Genomic DNA, 18,341 nt, shown 5'->3' on the forward strand with positions numbered 1-18,341 from the left:
GAGAGAGAGAGAAAGTGGGAGAGGGAGAGCTTTAAGAAGAAGTAAATATTGTCCACTTCCTCTGGCATGACAAGTTGCTTATGATCTGGCTAAGTGGAAGCCATTTAGGAAAGGAACCCTGTGTATTGGCTGCATTTGGTTCAAAAGCATGGAAGAGTGACTAGATGGCTATTAGATGAAGACAAATGGGACAGTTTTAAGGTCACTGAAATGGAGTATCATTTTCAATGTATGAGTAACACTTAGCAGTGTGTCCTCACCCAAGAAAGATAAAAGTAATGTTGAATAGTGACTGTAAATCCAGTGCGGACCGTTCCATGAGGGCTGTTCCCGCTCAAGGCTACTGGCGAATTTGCAAGCCTCTGGGATAGCAGAATGTGCACGGATTCTGCACAAATTAGGGAAGATGAGCCAAAAATAAACCTGCATTAACTTGGGACAGGATGGAAGACTGCTCAAATGTTAGAAAAGATTATCTGTTCAAATACAAGCATAGTTACTGTGACTAACAATAGCCATGTATGCCAGCTGCATTAAAAAAAAAAAAAAAAAAAAAAGGGACAGGCCATTAGAAGAGAAGCATCTGGTGTATTTAAGAGCAGATTACAGGAAATTAATCTAAGTTAGATTCTCCCCAGGTGGAAAAAAAGTCTGAGACAGTGCCTGAGGAGTAGGTGATATTGACTGGTTAATTTAGGTATTGTAGACATGATGGGTTTACAAGGTGAACCACAGATGGAAAAGGTAGAACTAACATTTCATAGGAATTTACAGTAAATCAACATTGAAGACCAAGCAAGACTAGTGCACTTATAAGAGCCCAGTCAGGTAGAGCTCCACCCACTGATTCTTTGTGGCCTCCTGATTCTGGTTACCCATATCCTGGCATGCACATAAAACCGAGACAGCCAGCTGCCACCTTGCTGAAGAACTGCTAACCACTGTTTCCTCCCTGACTTTGAAATATCGTTTGTATTCAAATTCTGGCTGTATCCATGTTAAAGGTAACCTCTTTCAGTATTCTGATTTTCCCTCCCTGGCTCCCAATGCTTTGGGGGTGATGGTAGGTAGCCTGGGGCACCAAGGTTCTAGATGGAGGATAGCTGCAGACCAACAGTGGGGAGAAAAGATTTTATTAATTAAAAATTCTACTCCTAACTTATTAGCTGTAGTTAGGGCTTCTGAGTTCTTGCACTTGTGTGTGTGTGTGTGTGGTGTGGTGTACATGGGCATGCGTATTGGTGCATGTGTGTACATGCTTTGCATGTGTGAGCGTTCACACGCCTTCCTTGGTAGGCATGCAAATGGGTCCCACAGCAGAGATTGCGAATCTTCCTTGATCTCTATCTGTTGCTGAGCCTAGAGCTCACTAAATCACCGGTCTCAGCTTCCTGAGTACTGAGAGTACAGAAGTCACCAAACCTCACTTTTATGTGGGCTCTGGCGATCCAGCACTCACCGCTCTTCATGCTTGCACATTGAATGCTTTTCTCTCAGCTGAGCCCATGCCAGCCCCAGCCCCTGTTTTTAATTACGAATCAGGGGGGTAGGGGTGTGGCTAGTTTGTAAACCACACAGACTTACCACTTCGAAGGCAGTCCTGCAACTATTGATATGTAAGAGTTTCCGTTTGAATTGATTTTGCCTGTTGTCACAATAAACAGGATAACTGAGTTATTAATAAAACAGAGTAAAGATCACTAGAGAATTTCCATTCCCCATTTCTCATTCAAAGTTTTGCACCAAGTACTCTTTAAAATGGTATCAGAAGGGCGTCCCCGGGAGCTGGGGCACGGGAGGTGTCGTGGGATCGAGGGTGTGTGCAGCGGACTCGGTGGCCCTGTGAGGCGCTCGGCCCACCGGACCCCGCGTGAAGCGGGTCGGTGTGGAAGCCGAGCACTGTTTGGGATGTAGATCTTCCCCATGTGCCCAGGCACAGGACTGGGCGGATATAAAGCGAAGACCCAGGTCACACGGTCGGTACCTGAAGTTGACTGGATATTTCCTGAACGACACGCGGGAGCACAGAGTGGCTTAAGGATGTCCCTGATGATTTGGAAACTTGATCTACAGAAGCATAAGTGATTTAAATTTCCTAGGAGTCGCATCAAAACTCTACATAGATGAATGCTCATTTGTAACAAGGCTATGAATAAATGTTCTGATAGCCCCCCCCCCCAAAAAAAAATGGTATCAGAAAAAAAAATCTTTGTTTTGCACATAAGAAAAAAATAGTGGAGTGAAAAAAAGTAAAGAATCAATCTAGGATGCTGTGTGGTGACTGTGCCTCAACAGAGCTGTTTCCAATGCTTTCTATGTTCGTTTATTCCTTTATTTTGTGTGTAGGGGAGGACTTGTGTGGAGGTCAGAGAACTTGTGGGAGTCTTTCTATTTTTGTCTGTCTTTCCACCATGTGAGTCCAGAATGGAACTCATATCTCAAGCCCAAGACCTGCTGAGCTCTCTTACCAGCCCCAGGGCTGTTCTGAATGATGATCCTCTAGAATGTTATCTTTCCAGGTGGTGAATGAGTATTACTACCACTATTGATGATGATGGTGATGGTGATGATGATTAATTAATTAACTATAGTAAATGGTGCCGGGTATCACCATAGGAACAAAAATTGGCAATTTCCTGGGATTTTTGCTCTTTGCTTTTTCTTTAGCTAGAATGTGCTGACTGTAGAGCCGAGAAAGCTATTTGTTGATACTGATGCTGTTATTGGTTCCTTATATAAATATATACATATGTAATTTGATTTTCTGGAAAATATCCTACTTTACTGTGTCAACATGACATCATTCTATAGAAAGTAATGATCATATTTGTTGTAGAAATGTTACACTCATTTCTCTTTTCTCTTTTGCATTTCTACAGAGATAATGCCCCGTGTTAATCATGTAAGGGCTTATCGAGGGTTTGATTGCAGAATCTAAAATTCTCTCATGAATAATGAAGAAAAATTAGAAAGTCGATGAGGATAGAAATTGTGAAGTCTGTAGGCACCTCGGTGCCCAGTGAGTCTGTTTTCCCAGTGTAACGGTTCACAATTCCAGTAAAACAATCCACAGAGCTGGGTTGAATGCTGTTGGACATCAAGGAACCGATAGCCTTTATTAGAGAACCAAGTTAAGTCTGGCTTTTAATTAGCAATGAGCATTTTTGAAGTCACACACCTACTTAAATGTACAGATGGGTTCTAACAATATAAAAATGGCATATATCAACAGAGAAGTCAAAAGCACAGAGGACAGCAGGGAGTTTGTCATGAACGGCTTTCCTTTTTCAACTCTACTTTGCCCAACATTTGTGTGTTCTTATGGAGTTGGGGGCCGGGAAGCCATATTCTGTAGTTGTAAAGTGTGTATCACTGGATAACTTGGAGATGCACTGTTTTTCTGACTTTTGCTTTGCTTGCTCATACAGTCTGGGGCATTTGCTGGCACACACGTCACAAATCACCTGTGGGACAGCTCATGACAAAGGATGGGGGAGTTGGAAGTGTTTGTGCTAATCAACAAGTGAAATGGAAGCCTTCCTCCTTAAAGCACCCAGAGCTATGCATCATGCTGCTGCAAATTGTGTTTCCCTTTTAAACCAGAGTCTCGGGAAGGCGGAACCTAGGTGCTTCACAAGCTAATGAAAGCCAGACCTGGGGGCTTGCCTTTCAGTTCACTCCTAAATGGGTTACCCTGGGTCTGGCTTTACAGGATGTGACTTCAGTGGAGGAGAGCCTGGTGTGCCAACCTTTGCTTATTTGTATTCTGGTGCCATAATGTCCCCTCCTCTCGTATGTCTTTGTTCTATTAATCTGTGAAACAGGGCTCAACTTGTGATTAGTCCTTGGAGCTTGTTTCTATTAATCAGTCTGCAAAACAGGTTGACTGGGGGACTCTGATGCTTTTGTTCAGAGCTTAATGTGTTCTCCTTGTCAAGCTGTGGTTCAGGCTGCAAGCTTTGCCTTAAACAGAACCAGGCAGTGAGATTTGGGGTTTGTATGGTGATTGCATTGTTAAGGAAGAAAACAGTTTGAAAAGGCAACAGAAAAATCCTAGTGTAGAACTGCAGGATCAGTTTTAGGAAGGGGACATGTTTGTAGAAGATATAACTGATGATGTGACCTAACTCTGATCCACAATAAACTGAGAGTTGATCAGCACAGGAAGTAAGACATTGTCCTTACACCCCCAGAAATACTTTGTCAAGCAGGAATTACCTATTAAGATAGTTTTTGTGTATTTGAAATGTAATTCTATTTTGATACTTAAACCAAACATTCCATCCTTTGGCCACAGCTTTAGGTAATTTATAAGAAGACTTAATGGTGTTTGTGAGTTGTTGTTTTTTGTTTTGTTTTATTTTGTTGTTTCTACTTCCCTCTCTTCACCTTCCCTTGTGCCAAACGATGCTGCCATGGCTTAAAATTATTTTACCTGTTACACAGGGGAAATTCTGTCTCTCAATTTGCTTCATTATCAAGGGACAAGGTCTGACCTACCTGTGGAGAGTGGGTGGGTTAACGGAGTGATGGTTATAAATTGCTTCATAAGATGTTCATTATCCTCCTTGTAAAAATTTGCCTAATGTGGATGAGGCTGGCACTACTTTGAAAGAAGTCTGATGTGCAGCTTTTTCCAGTGTCTCAAGCTCTAGGAAAAAGATTTTACCAGTAAAAATCACAAGTATATTTAGCATTCATTGCTTGGGAAATAACTGCATTCTCCCCCGCCCCATCAAGTGTATGCAAGGAGCAGATTCTGATTTTCAAATTAAATTTGTCATCAGTGATAAATTTAGTCCCGTAAGATACTTTAATAAGTGCTTCAGTGTGATTTATTGGCTGTGTTAGTTAACATGCTACATTATGTCTTATGCAAAATTTTAGCAGAAGCAATTTCTGACTAGACCTTTCCTTGATTAAAATTTAAAAATGAAAGTCTCATTTTCGTCATGCCGGTAATTATTTTAGGGCTAAATTGGAAGGTAAGCACACAGTAGCCCTGTCATCATTTTAAAAATAAAGACAGAAAGGGGGAAGAGAGATGTCAAAATGTGACGGGGAGAGCATTGAAAAGATTCTACTTCTTTATGTTTGGACATCCTGTATTCCTTTGTGTGTACGCAGAATGTCTAGGCTGTTTTATTGGCTGGGGCTTAAGATGCAACCCTTGCATATATAATCGCTAATGAGTGTCAGGATTCAGCTGCTAATTTGAAAGGCTTTGTGGCTCTTTCACCCCAGACACTAGCAGCTTCATTAGGCACTGCTTTGTCCAGCCTGACCTTCCCTGGCCTGTGGATCTCAGTTAAATACCAACATTGCACCAGCACCCCCCCACACACACACACACATACTTGAAACAGCCCAGACTAGTTCCTTCAATGCAGCGCTTATCAGAACCTGCTACTGACATAAACTTGGATACCCTGTGGCTTGCCGCATAATTAGGATTACCTTCCTCCAGAGAGGTCCTATGTACTTAAACCCATGGGGATGTTCAGCTGGTTGGAGATTTGAATTTTAGAGCAGTTAACAAATTTCTCGATCCTCTTTTTTTAAAAATGCATTATTATAAAGTATAGCTTTCAAAATGTGTGTTCATATCTGATTCTGTGGAAGCAACAGCCAGTCATCTATTTCCTGGACTAAAAATTTAATAACATCATAGATAAGAAAACTAAGGGGAAAAGGCTAGTTGTATCTTTTTCTTTGGCGTTTTGTCTTTTGGAAATCATTCTCAGAGTCAAAGCGTGTGGGATGCAGGTGGAGAGACTCAGTGTTTGTTTTTGTTTGTATAAATAGCCTGAGAAATAGAATGAGGGCCGTGACTTGTCACAATTTGGTTTGCTCTTATTGTGTATTTTTTGGTAATATTCTTCTCTATTCTTCCCTTACTGTTTCCAATTTCCAGGGGGAAAAATATCTTGCTTTTGCTTAAAATTTTACCCATGGTTAGTTGGAGGGGTCTTTTGACATTTTGTGTAATTAATCCAAACGAACAAACAAACAAGTGTCACTACGCTTCCTGCTCATCAGCCTCAGTCTTCCAAACCAGGTCTTACTTTGAAGGGGTTTGAGTTCTTCCTTTTTAGAGGGAGTCATGAAATTAGGGATGGGTAGAACTCTCTGATGACCTCACTCTTTCCAGCGCCCTGGCCAGTGCATCTCCCTTCCTCTGGCATAGTCCTAGTGTTCCATGAAGCTTCCTGTAAGATAATAAGATTGAGGGGGACGCTTGTCTAGTCGCGTCAGGGAACAGGTCCCACAGTCCTTGACATAGGACATGCATGTCAGCAGACACGGTAGCCGTTTCTCCTGCTCTACAGGAGCCTGTGCATTCTTAGTTTAGTCTCTTTTCTTGCCTTCTTTTCTGTTGTTGTTTGTTTTGTTTGTTGTTTTGTGAAATGGGGGTTCCCTCTCTAGCCCTGGATGTTCTAGAACTCACTCAGCCTGATAACGGTAGACAGGTTGGTCTTGAACTCAGATCTATCTGCCTCTGCCTGCAAAGTGCTAGGATTAAAGGCATGTGCTACTATTATTGCCCCTCCTTACTTCTCAAACCCCCAGGACATTTTCCTTTTTTGAACTGCTGGTCTGTGTTGTGAACAACAACAACAACAAAAAGACACAATGCACACACGCATGGTTTTATCTCTGTTTTCCCATTTAAGCCGACAAGAGCACTGTTGAAGGGTTTCCTCATTATTAGCTATGTGTCTAAGACGTGCATATATGCTGAGGGTACATGAATTTCACCTATATATGGATTTCGTAAATCCTTGACCATTTCATAGAGCCCGTATTTGCTTTTAGATAAATAGAATTAAAATCATCCAAGTTCTTAGTTAGACCAACTGTCATGGTTAGTCTAACTCAGCCTAGCCATTATCAGTCCCATGGTATTTGTCCATTTATGAATAAATATCATGAATATTCATTAACCCATGCACTGTCAAAGAGCTAGAACAGTGACATAATAATTTTATTTATTGACATTTTCTTGGAGATGCTCTTGTCCCTCTGCTTTCAATCCCCAAGTGTACATTAATCTGTCTTTTTGTTTTCTTTCTTAGCTGTTTCTTTTTATTTTTCATTTTTTTTTTTCTGCTTCACACATTGTCTCTGAAACTCCTCCCATGGGTATTTTGTTCCCCCTTCTAAGAAGGACCAAAGTATCCACTTTGATCTTCCTTATTTTTGAGCTTCATGTTGTCTGTGAATTGTATTTTGTATTCCAAGCTTCTGGGCTAATATCCACTTATCAGTGAGTGCCTATCATGTGTGTTCTTTTATGATTGGGTTACCTCACTCAGGATGATATTCTCTAGTTCCACCCATTTGCCTAAGAATTTCATGAATTCATTGTTTTTAATAACTGAGTAATACTCTATTGTGTAAATGTACCCCATTTTCTGTATCTATTCCTCTGTTGAGGGACATCTGGGTTCTTTCCCCTTAGCTGCTTCTTATAAGAAGGCACACATATATATTTGTGTGTGTGTGTGTGTGTGTGTGTGTGTGTGTGTGTGTGTGTATGTGCATGCCTGTCTAAACAACTTATAGTTATGGGTTTTGAAGTCTTCAAAAATGATATTGTTGTGGTTTTCTTCAGTTACAGAAGTCTATGCTTGTAGCAGATTAAACCTTCCACAAATAACAATGGAAAATTCTGGGAAAACAGAAGCTAAATACTTCGGGGACTGTGGCTCTAATTCAGTAGTGGAACACTTACCCAGCATGTGCAAAGCCCTGGACTCATCCACGGTAGTGCAGAAATACTAATGATAAATAACTGTCTCAGACCTTTGGAGAGATCAGGTGGGAGCGGGGTGGACTTTGCAGGAAGCTGCTGTTGCTGTGAAACGCTCCACTTCTGTAGTCTGGACCCTGGCAGTAGCCACAGTTACTGGAGTTGTGGTATGGCTAAAATTCCAACAGAATTCATTCATTTTGGCAAGAAGAGCTCAGAGTAACCAGAACCTCCAGAAAGTAAGGAAGAACCCCAAGGGGAAGAAGATAAAAGAAGACACATAAGAGGATCGCCAATTCTGATAATAACTGTGATGTTGACGATTACGGACCTGCATGTATGGACAGACTGACAGCATCCAGATGCAGATTATGAGCTAATACCACCGCAGATGTAGCAGAGTTGGGAATTTGGTTCTGACCAAGTTAACTCTCTGCCAAAATAAATGATCAGCCTGGCTCCACAGGTGATACTTAAAACATCCACTAGTGTTTGACATTTAAAGAGTCAGGATAATTTGACATTCTTTTAAAGGAAGAAACAACAGAAGCCAGCCTTAAGATGAAACAGATTATCAAACAACCTTTTGAAGCATATATTTTAACTATACTAAGTGAGAACAGAGGAAATATGTTTGTAGTGAATAAAATCTAGCAATGATATAAGTAAAATAGAAAATTAAAAACTAACCAGAAACTTTGGAATGGAAGAAACGTAGTATTTGAAAACATTATTCACCTATGAAATCAACAGCCTATCAGCTAACAGAGAAAAAGACGAAGTGAACCTGAAGCTATGTTAACAGAGCTATCTAATTTGACAAAAGAATTATTGAAATGATTACGAGCTTCAAAGATACGGGATGATAACCAGAAATCTACGGGAGTGATTTGAGACCTATAGTAAAGGGAAGAATTTGAAAAATAATGCTCGATTGAGTCCCCTGACTTTATGAAACACATCACTTTACATATACAGTTAACTACAAACCTGAAAATTTTAGACCAACTATGTTTAGGCACAGCATAGTTAAATTATGTAGCACCTAAGAAAAAGGAAACTGTGAAATATGTAAGATTAAAACAAATTGCATATGGGAGAAATTATTAAAGTGGCAGAGTTCTAAAATAAGAGTTTTAGGTATTGCATGAATTGCTGTGGACTAGCTTTAAATACATTATAAAATGCTGCTAAGGATGAAGAATGTGATATTTAGAACAGCCACTAAAGAAGTAATTCAAAGAGGTATAATAAAAAAAGATAATTGATTATCTAAGGTTATTAGAAAACCAATGTTAGCTAAAAACACATTTAGAAAAACATTTCAAGTATAAAGATGCACTCTAAACAGAATACACAAGTGGGCTGATGTAAATGGATTGGACTGCACAGGTTGATACAAGTGGTAAGCATAAGAAGGCTGGAGTGGATTCATGACTAATGGGCAGAGTAAATTAAGAACTAAGAATGTTACCAAAGGTAAAGAGGGGCATTCATAATAGAAGAAAAGGAGTCAGCTCCTCAGAAAGACACAATTATCATAAGCCTATAGGTGCTTAACCTTGGACCTTAAAAATATAAAAAATAAAGTTACAGTGTTGAAAGAAAAAAATAGTCTCACAATCATAATAAGAGATTGCAACATTCTTCTCTCTTTAATTTTAAAACTAGACATATCCAAAATAATTAATAAATAAATAAATAAATAAATAAATAAATGGCAGATAGAGCCTCCGAACAACAGGACCAATTACCTCGAACCAGTCAGTATTTGGAGAACACTTAAAATCTACAGAACGTACATCCTTTTGAAATGTATATGATGCTTTCCCCAGTCTATACCATGCTGGACAATGAAATAAATCCCAGTAAGCCTAAGATTGAAATCATGCCAAGACCTTTCATTGGGTATAGTGAATCTTAGTTAGAAATCAATAACAATAAGATCTAATTACTACCCAACCACAATGCTAGGAAATTAAATGGCGTGCTCCTAAATCAAAGAAAAATCTTTAGGCCCTTTTTGAAAATGGATGATACAAAAGTGCAGCACATTACAATCTGTGGGCTACAGATAAAACATGACCTGTAAGGGAACTTCTTTTTTGTTTATTTTGTTTTTTGTCTGTCTGTTTGTTTGTTTTACGAGACAGGGTTTCTCTGTGTAGCCCTGGCTGTCCTGGAACTCACTTTGTAGTCCAGGCTGGCCTTGAACTCAGACATCTGCCTGCCTCTGCCTCCTGGAACTTCTTAATGTTCCTGTTTTTGAAAAATTGGCATGTTCTAATTGTATATAGTACTGAGGTTAAAAGAGCTTTTCATACATGTGTATAATGTACTTGGAGCACTGTTTTAGTTACCTTTCTACTGCTATGAAAAAACACCATTGATATGAAAGAGAAAGGAGATATGTGTTTCCCCCTGAGGGACCAGCCACACAAGGGTATAGTATAGAACAGAGTTTATTCAGGGCATGGGGAGGGGAGTTAAGAGGGTAGTAGAGGCAGAGAGAGGGAGAGAGAGTAGAGAAGTAGAGGCTGGTCATGGCCATGAGCACATGGAGAAAGAGGGAAGGGAGAGGGGAAGAGCAAGGGACAGGGAGGAGAAAGGAAAAGCCCAAAAGAGTAAGAGAACAGGAGAGTGAGGAGGGGGCAAGCAGCCCCTTTTATAGTGGGTCAGGCTTACCTGGCTGTTGTCAGGTAACTGTAGGGAGGAGCATACCTGCCTGTTGCCAAGTAACTGTGGGGTGGAGCTAAGACAGAATGCTAACAACCATGACCAAGGCACCTTATAAAAGAGAGCATTTAATTGGGCTAACAGTTTCAGTGGGTTCGAGTCCATGAGGGCAGAGCAAAGGCATGCTGCAGGAACAGCTGAGAGCTCACATCTTAATCCATAAGCAGGAGGCAGAGAGCACACTGGGAGTGACCTGGGCTTTTGAAACCTCAAATCCCACCCACAGTGACACATCCTTCAATAAGGCCACACCTCCTGATCCTTTCCAAAGAGTTCTGCCAACCGGAGTCTATGTATTCAAACATCGGAGCCTTTGAGGTCCATTCTCATTCAAACGACCAGAAGCTTATTTTCCCATTTACTGCTCAGTCTTTCTTCTTCTTCTGCCCTTTCACTTGTCCTCTTTCTTCCTCTAGGTGGTTTTGTTTCTACTTTCACTTTAAATATGAATTTGTTATTATTGCAATTATCCATATTGGTGTGTGTGTACATAAGGGCATAATGGATGTAGGGGGTATATGTGCTATGGACTATTTATGTGGAGATCAGAGAAACTCTGGAGTCTGCTCTCTCCTTCAGCCTTACATGGGCTCTAGGGATTGAATTCAGGTCACCAAGCTTATACAAGTACCTTTATGTGCTGAGCCATCCTGCTATCCCTTACTTCTTTGTTCATGAATATATATATATGATTTTACATATCTATATAAAATCTAAGATCCACAAATGAGAGGAAAAGGCAATGTTCATCTTTCTGAGACCAACTTAATTCACTAAATATAATAATCTCCCATTTACATCTACTTTTCATTCAAACAATAGAATTTTATTGTTTTTTATGGCTGAATTACATCATCATGTATGTAAACCACATTTTTCATGTTCCAAACCATTGATGGGCACCTAGGTTGGTTTTATAAATTAGCTGTTATGAAAAGTACTGCACCAAGCATTGATGTATAATTATCTCTGTGATACAGTGAGTAGGAATTCTTAAGCTAAATCCTAGGAGTAATATAACCCAGTCATATGGAAGAGTTACTTTTAATTTGTTGAGCAACCACCAACCTGATTTCGACACAGGTTTAAGTAGTGTAGACGTCTACTAACAATATATAATGGTTCCCTTTCTCCTTTTCTCTACATTGAAAATTTTAATCTCTGTAGTATAAAACACAAATGAAAACCAATTACTTAAGGTTGCTCTACCCCCCAAAGAAAGAGGAAGCAAGATCCAGAATGAAGACATGGAACAAAGTGAAATGAATAAAATTAAGAGAAGTCAATGAAACAGAATGTAACAGACTTAAAACTTGTTATTTGAAAAAAATCAGTCATACTGATGAGCCCTTACTGATCAAGACTATAAACCATGAGTATGAGGAGTGGAAAGGAGTTCTCACTACAAAGCTTTGGAACTCTGAAAAGATAAGATGAGCAATTTTATGCTTACAAAATGTGAAAGTTACAGTAAATGCACAACTTTCATTTAAAAATACTTAAACGGAAAAAGGGTGCGCACAAAATATAAAATTTGAGTGTCTCAATATAATAAACTGATTTCACTTCAAACCCTTTTATTATAAAAATGTAAGTCACAGTACCTTTAATGATGAATTTCATCAACTGTTTAGAAGAAAGACCACTCCCCATCTCGCTTTATAGTCAACATACCATCTAAGAAAGAGAACAAAACTTATAGGAAACTGTGTTACACTATGAGCAGACACTAAGATACTATATAAAACACTCACAGATCAAATCCAAGAACATGCAAAGCAAAACAAAGAACAAAAACAATTCCTAACAAACTAGTCTAGTTTTAATTTATCCCAGGAAAAGAGTCTGGGTGTACCATTTGGAAGGGAGGAGGGGGAAAAGAAGGGAAGCGGTTGGGAGGGAGGCAGCAATAAAAGACAGAAGGAGAGGTACAGAGGGAGGGAGGAACGGAGGAGAGGAAGGAAGGAAGGAAGGAAGGCAGGCAGGAAGAATAAATCAGTCTAATTGCTTCCATTAGCAATAAAGAGATTGCTCAGTGGTTAAGAGCACTGGCTGCTCTTCAAGAGGACCCAGGTTCAATTCTCAGCACCCACATGGCAGCTGACAGCTATCTGTAACTCTAGTTCCTGCGGATGTGACACCCTCACACAAACACACATGCAGGCAAAACGCCAGTGCACATAAAATAAAAATAAACAATAAAGGAGAAAATGCATCTGAGTTTCCTCCTATATCAATAGGCGAAGAACAGATCTTTTAAATTCAGCCCTATTCATGATTAAAAACTCTTAGATTCTAGACTCAAGTCCTGGATCCCATAGGTATTGGTTTTTCGAGCATTGCAGACCCGCCCCTCGAGAACCATTTCTTGAGACTATAGAAATGACTCTGCCTTTTAAAAGCGGTGACTGTTCTGGCAGAGTAGCCAGATCTAGCTAGTTCCCAGCGTCTATGTGGTGGCTCACAACTATCTGCAACTCAGGTTCCAGAGAATCCAGCACGCTCCTGGCCTTTGTGGGCATGGGGCACAAGCATGCATAATGTATACACGCATTCGTGGAAGAGAAACAAGCTAAACATATTCTGTAGACATGCATGCCAAATGCAGTTCAAAAGGAGGGTTAAGAAGATTCATACTGTGGCCCTGTGAACCTTGAAAGAAAAAAAAAAGAGAAAACTTGTTGGTTGCATGTTATAAATGAGTTTGTTGTCCTTCGGAAAGCCTTGGCGGGTGGGTTTAGGAGAAAAAGAGAAACGGTGAGAAAAGATAAACAGCCCAAAGACAGCCTTCTGAAGCTGTTTCCGGTAGTTGAAACAGGTCCCTGCACTGTTTTCAGGTTTATTCAGAGGTTAATTTAGCTGTTAGCTACAGAGAGCCTGCCCCATGCAGTGTCAAACACAACTCTATATGCTGGAGACAGGGGCATGAACAAAGCAAGTCACTGACCCTTGGGGACCTTGTAAGGCACTTAGTAAAGAGAGAGCAGCTGGTCTGGTCTGGGTGGGGAACGAGATGCTTCAGGGAGACTAGGAAGAACCTGGAAGAGGATATTTCAGGTATGCCCACAGACAAGAACAGTGCTAGTAGGAGCTAAGAGTTTAGAACGTGTAGGCAATTGCCTTGCCCTGGAATTCAGTGTGTGATGGACTACGAGCAGGCTGTCAGAGTACTCTGTGGAATTGTCTGGATTGCATCCTGTGCTTCTGGGGAAACGTGGTTTTGTTTTTCCTTTTGGAAGAATGCTAGATTCTGTGCATACTAACATGAAGGTGTTGAGGAAGGAAAGGAGGCGAGGATAGCAAGTGGGAGTACTGCAGTTATCTGCAGTAGTAGGACGAAGGCTCTTACTTTACTTGAGATAGACTGAGACATTAACAATGAGAGATTTAGGACTTGTGGGCTCAAAGCAGGTGAGAACTTGAACTTCTGTCCTGCTGACTTGCATGAAGTGATTCTTGCCACTTGATAATGTACCCATGATGGTTTTCTAAAGGTGCCTGTTGTGAAAGATGTTTACTTACTCAGACTGTAACTGGACACCCTCTGTATGTAGGTAGCACATTTAAAGTTCCTCTCTGTCATTAACTTAGACACTTACAGAGAATCTTAGAGACTGGAAAAACCTAGATGGAAACCTAGAGCAGGCTGTCTCTTTTGTACGATGAAAGAAGAGAAGGCAGAAGAGGTGGAGAAAGCCAGAGAGAGGCAGCCATTGTCCTAGGCTGCAGGGCACATGGCTAAGGAGAAGCAAGGGGAACCTGGCAGTGTAAATAAGACATTAGGCTCTCAGGTAGGAGGAAAGGGGGGTGTTGGTATGGCTCCAAAGAGCACAGGGACCAGGGAGTTAAGTCTGTGGGTGACAGGAAGACAATGAATGTCTACTTTCCAGATAGCATTTGGTGCTTATTATAGGAGTTTGCTTGCTTGAAAGACTATGCTGGGCCCGGTAGGCTCTCAGATAATGTGAAGGAAGAAGCTTTTCAGGGTTACGGATAGAATTCTCACTTGCACATAAGCCCTGGGCTTGATCCAGAGCCCTGCAAATTAATAATAGGGAAAATAAAAGACAGAGAGCAAAGCATCCCATGGCCTCTTGTTCATCATGAACTGTCCATATGGCTGCCCACTGTCACGATGGACCATCCTTCCATAATTTTAAGTGTGAAATGATAATTAAAAAGCATAAGAGAATATGCTGAACTAAAAATGGATAGAATGATGACAAGAGATGAATAAAAGAATTCAGGTGCAAAGAACCAGCATATTCTCACACGAGCAGGCAAGACTCTTGGAGCTGATGTGGCTGCAAACAATGTATTTGGTGTTACTTGATGGGCGTGGTTCAAGGTTTACAGTGCTGCAAACCCAAACCTTGGGTAGGACTAGATCTGCCTTTCCATTTCATCTTGGTAGCCACCCCTTCTTAGGCACCTCTAGTACTGCAGTTGTAGGCTAGAAACTAACTAATCCCCATGATATTAACCCTATTAGGAGAGGTGAAATTAACTTGTATCTGTCTATTGTATGGCAGTTACATCTCTAATTCTGACTTGCTTCTTCTAAAAAAAAAAAAAAAAAGGAGGAGGAGGAGGAGGAGGAGAAGAAGGATAGTATCCATTTATCCCCCATAAGATAGTTGGCTCTGGACACTTGAGTTAGTGCATACTTCAAGTTCCTTACTTGTCTGCCTGTGTTCAATGAATATTTATCATCATTTTATATCACTATCATCATTTTATACTATTTTTTGCATATCTATTTTATGTGTATGAGTGGTTTGTTCACATGTACATTACAGGGTGTGCCTAGTGCCCTCAGAGGTCAGAAGAGGGTATCAGATCCCTTGGAACTGGAGTTACAGATGATTTTGTGACCCACAACATGGGTGCTTGGAATTGAACTTAAATCATTTGCAAGAACAAGTTCTTTTAATGACTGAACAATCTCGCCAGTTCATTGCTATATTTTTAATCTTTTTTAAAAGAGGGGGGTCTTCTCTTAAGAAAAAAGGCACAGGGGACATGAAAACAAATGCACGCATGTGTGGTCACTAAGACCTACTCTTCTTTTTGTCCCACCGAAGGCTGTTCATGTGGAGGAGCTGCTATTGTATATTTACTCAGACATCAATCCTAATCAGTTCCTTTGCTGCTTTGGCAGTAAGGGCATTGTAATTCTATTTTTATCGGTTCCTTCCTGTGACCCAGACATTCAAAATAGCACGAGTAAGGATCAAAAATATCTTAATGGGTTTGGTTCCCAGAGATATCAGTGACCAAAGGAAGAGCTTTGCAGGAATTTCTTCCTGAGAAGATAAGGCGGGTAAGTAAGGAAGGAGAGGGAGGGACCCCCTTAAGAAGGATGATCCCTGGGGTCCAGGGCTGTATGTCTACAGGGGCAAAAAGCCACAATCGCATATTAGTGCGATGCAAGGACCCTGGGGAAGCAGAGAGCCCCATGCTCCCCATTTCCAGGTCTGTGCTACCATTGTGTCATAGCTGAAGGTAATGTCGCTGTTCTCCAGGTAACCATCCGTCTGATGAGCAGATTTCCTGGTGTGGTACATTGCTCAGACATGTGCATAAACGCAGCATTCTCTCTGCCACTAACATATGTTTGGATATTCTGCCTGGGCGTCTTGTCCTTCTCTTTATGTTCTCCACCCTTCTTTCTGCTGTGTTACTTCTTCACTTTCTCCTACTCTTGCTTAGCTTCCTCCTTCTTTGAATAGTGTTTTATATTCAAACCCATTGTCACTGGTAAGTAATCACAGTTTGGAAGCCAGGAGAAAGAAAATGGAATCATTGGAGGATCAAGAAGGCTGAGTCTGATGAAGCAAGACATCGCTGATACGCTCCTCCTAGACAGAGGGGTGGAGAGAGCAGCCCTTCCTGGAGAAAACCACAGAGCTCACAGGGCTACCCAACGTTTTCCAGCACGCTTTGCTAGTTTTCATTTAATTTAGCATAAATTGAAGAGAAGTGGGTTTAAAAAAAAAGAAAAAAGAAAAAGAAAGAAAATGAAATCAGAACATCTAATGCCACCATTGTGCAGTGCAGGGTTTACCAGGCTATAGCAAGTGTGCCGGTAGTGAGTGTGACATAATCTTAGGCCGTGCCTAGTTGCTCACTTCTTTTGGTAATTTGGCATTTTTACATGCCTGCTGAAAAGTGTATGGGTGTGTGCAGAACTTGTAATTTCATGGATATTGCCGTTTAGGGTGAGGATAAATTTATTTAAGTAATAAAACCAAGTCTGGATTAGAGAAATATTTAGTAAACATAGGCCAGGTGTTATGCAGATGTGGGCAAATGAGTCATGGTTCTAGCACTTCAGTGCACAAGCTAGAGACACCGTGGAAGCGCGTGGGTCTTTTTTACTTCAGTGAGGGTTGGTTGGGGAACTCTGGAGAGTGCAGGTTGTTGGTCAGTTCTAACTCACCTCTGAAGAGCATCTGCACCATCTCGCCTCAATTCTGTCATAGCTCAATTCTGTCCTTACCTCAGAGGTAAGGGATGGGAATGTATCTAACCTCCTCTTACGCACCCCAGCCAAAAATTTGCCACAGCTGCATGGCTTGATGAAAGCCCAAGGCGTGCGCAATAATTCTGCAGCAGCAACTTGCATTTTTAAACATTTAAACATGGATAGCAGGTGTGGGTGTTATGCTAGTGTGACTCACAGATTCGAGTAATTGCACACTGGGGTGTTGGTCGGTTTGTTTGTTTTTAGAGTTGAAGCATATCTCAGTCTGAGCCCTTGACCCTTGACTTGAGAAGTAATGGGTCTCGGCTCCTGATTAAAGATCTCTGTGCAGGGTCCTGGTCAGGGCCTTATCCAAAGTCTGTTTGGAACATACCATGTTGGGGATCAATCCAAAACTGGCCACTGATGATGGGTCCTGGGTTTGCAACTCAGGCCCTTGATAGTAGGACATGCCTCATTTCTCTGTCCTTGCCTTGGGGTCCTTGAGAACATGCTTTGGCTTCCTTGTGAGACGTGCCCCAGCTGCTTCTGCTGAGAGCTCGTTACTGCTCACTAAGCTGCCCCTTGCAGGGAATTCCATCTGGACCCTCACTTCTCCACAGCCCTGTCATTTTCTGCAGAAAGCTCTCACCCCTGTCTTGAGACTGTAGACAGCCTTCACCCCCATCCAACCCGCTGAGGAGCTCTCCTTGCTCCCTGTCCCAACATCCATCAAGCTTTTTGCCTCGAGTAAAAGCAAAACCTAGGCAAGGAAAAGGTAACGGCGTTTCTAGAACCTTCTGTTTAAACCGTTGTGTGTAAACACTCCTGAGGCAGATGAACACAAAGGCTTTCCTAGAATAAAGGATTGGGGAAAACACAGGCTGGTGTTCCTAGTGACTGTTTTGCGATGTATAAAATAAAAATGTTGAAGCTTATACATGGACCCAAAGTATATGCTATACTGTTATGCACACTCTCAGTGTCGCCATGCTCAAAAGCGCATAGTATTAAACATGACCGTCCAGTCTTAGCAAACCTAGTTTGTTCAGAGTTGCAGACTCTAAATGTCTTGCTTGTTTGGGTTTTAATGATCATCTTTTTCAAATACTTTTGATCCAGAAACACATTAGGTATTTGGGGCTGAAAAGCACAATTTCAGATTTTGAAAAAGCATTTCAAAGGGGAGAAGAATGTCTTGAGATATTTGCCTTCAGACACTATCACCCTGATAGTGAAACTGAACCTGATACGTTGTAAGTCTTATTCAATTATAAGTCATAATAGTAAGCTGATGGAAGACGGCCAATACGTCATAACATAGAATATTCCTAGAGTATTCCTGAGAATATTCCTCCTCCTCCTCCTTCTCCTCCTCCTCCTCCT

At 41.1% G+C, this 18,341-nt stretch overlaps 1 protein-coding gene and 1 non-coding gene across 4 annotated transcripts in view; both read left to right on the forward strand.

Annotated features, from left to right (window-relative positions):
• Mpped2 (metallophosphoesterase domain containing 2) overlaps positions 1–18,341 on the forward strand; it is a 174,235-nt gene that overhangs the window by 99,865 nt on the left and 56,029 nt on the right. The gene's annotated exons all lie outside the window — the stretch shown is intronic.
• On the forward strand, positions 16,294–16,421 carry LOC115063698. Its single transcript, XR_003843581.1, has one exon.

The sequence above is a fragment of the Mus pahari genome, chromosome 3 (assembly GCF_900095145.1).
Source record: "Mus pahari chromosome 3, PAHARI_EIJ_v1.1, whole genome shotgun sequence".
Taxonomy (NCBI): domain Eukaryota; kingdom Metazoa; phylum Chordata; class Mammalia; order Rodentia; family Muridae; genus Mus; species Mus pahari.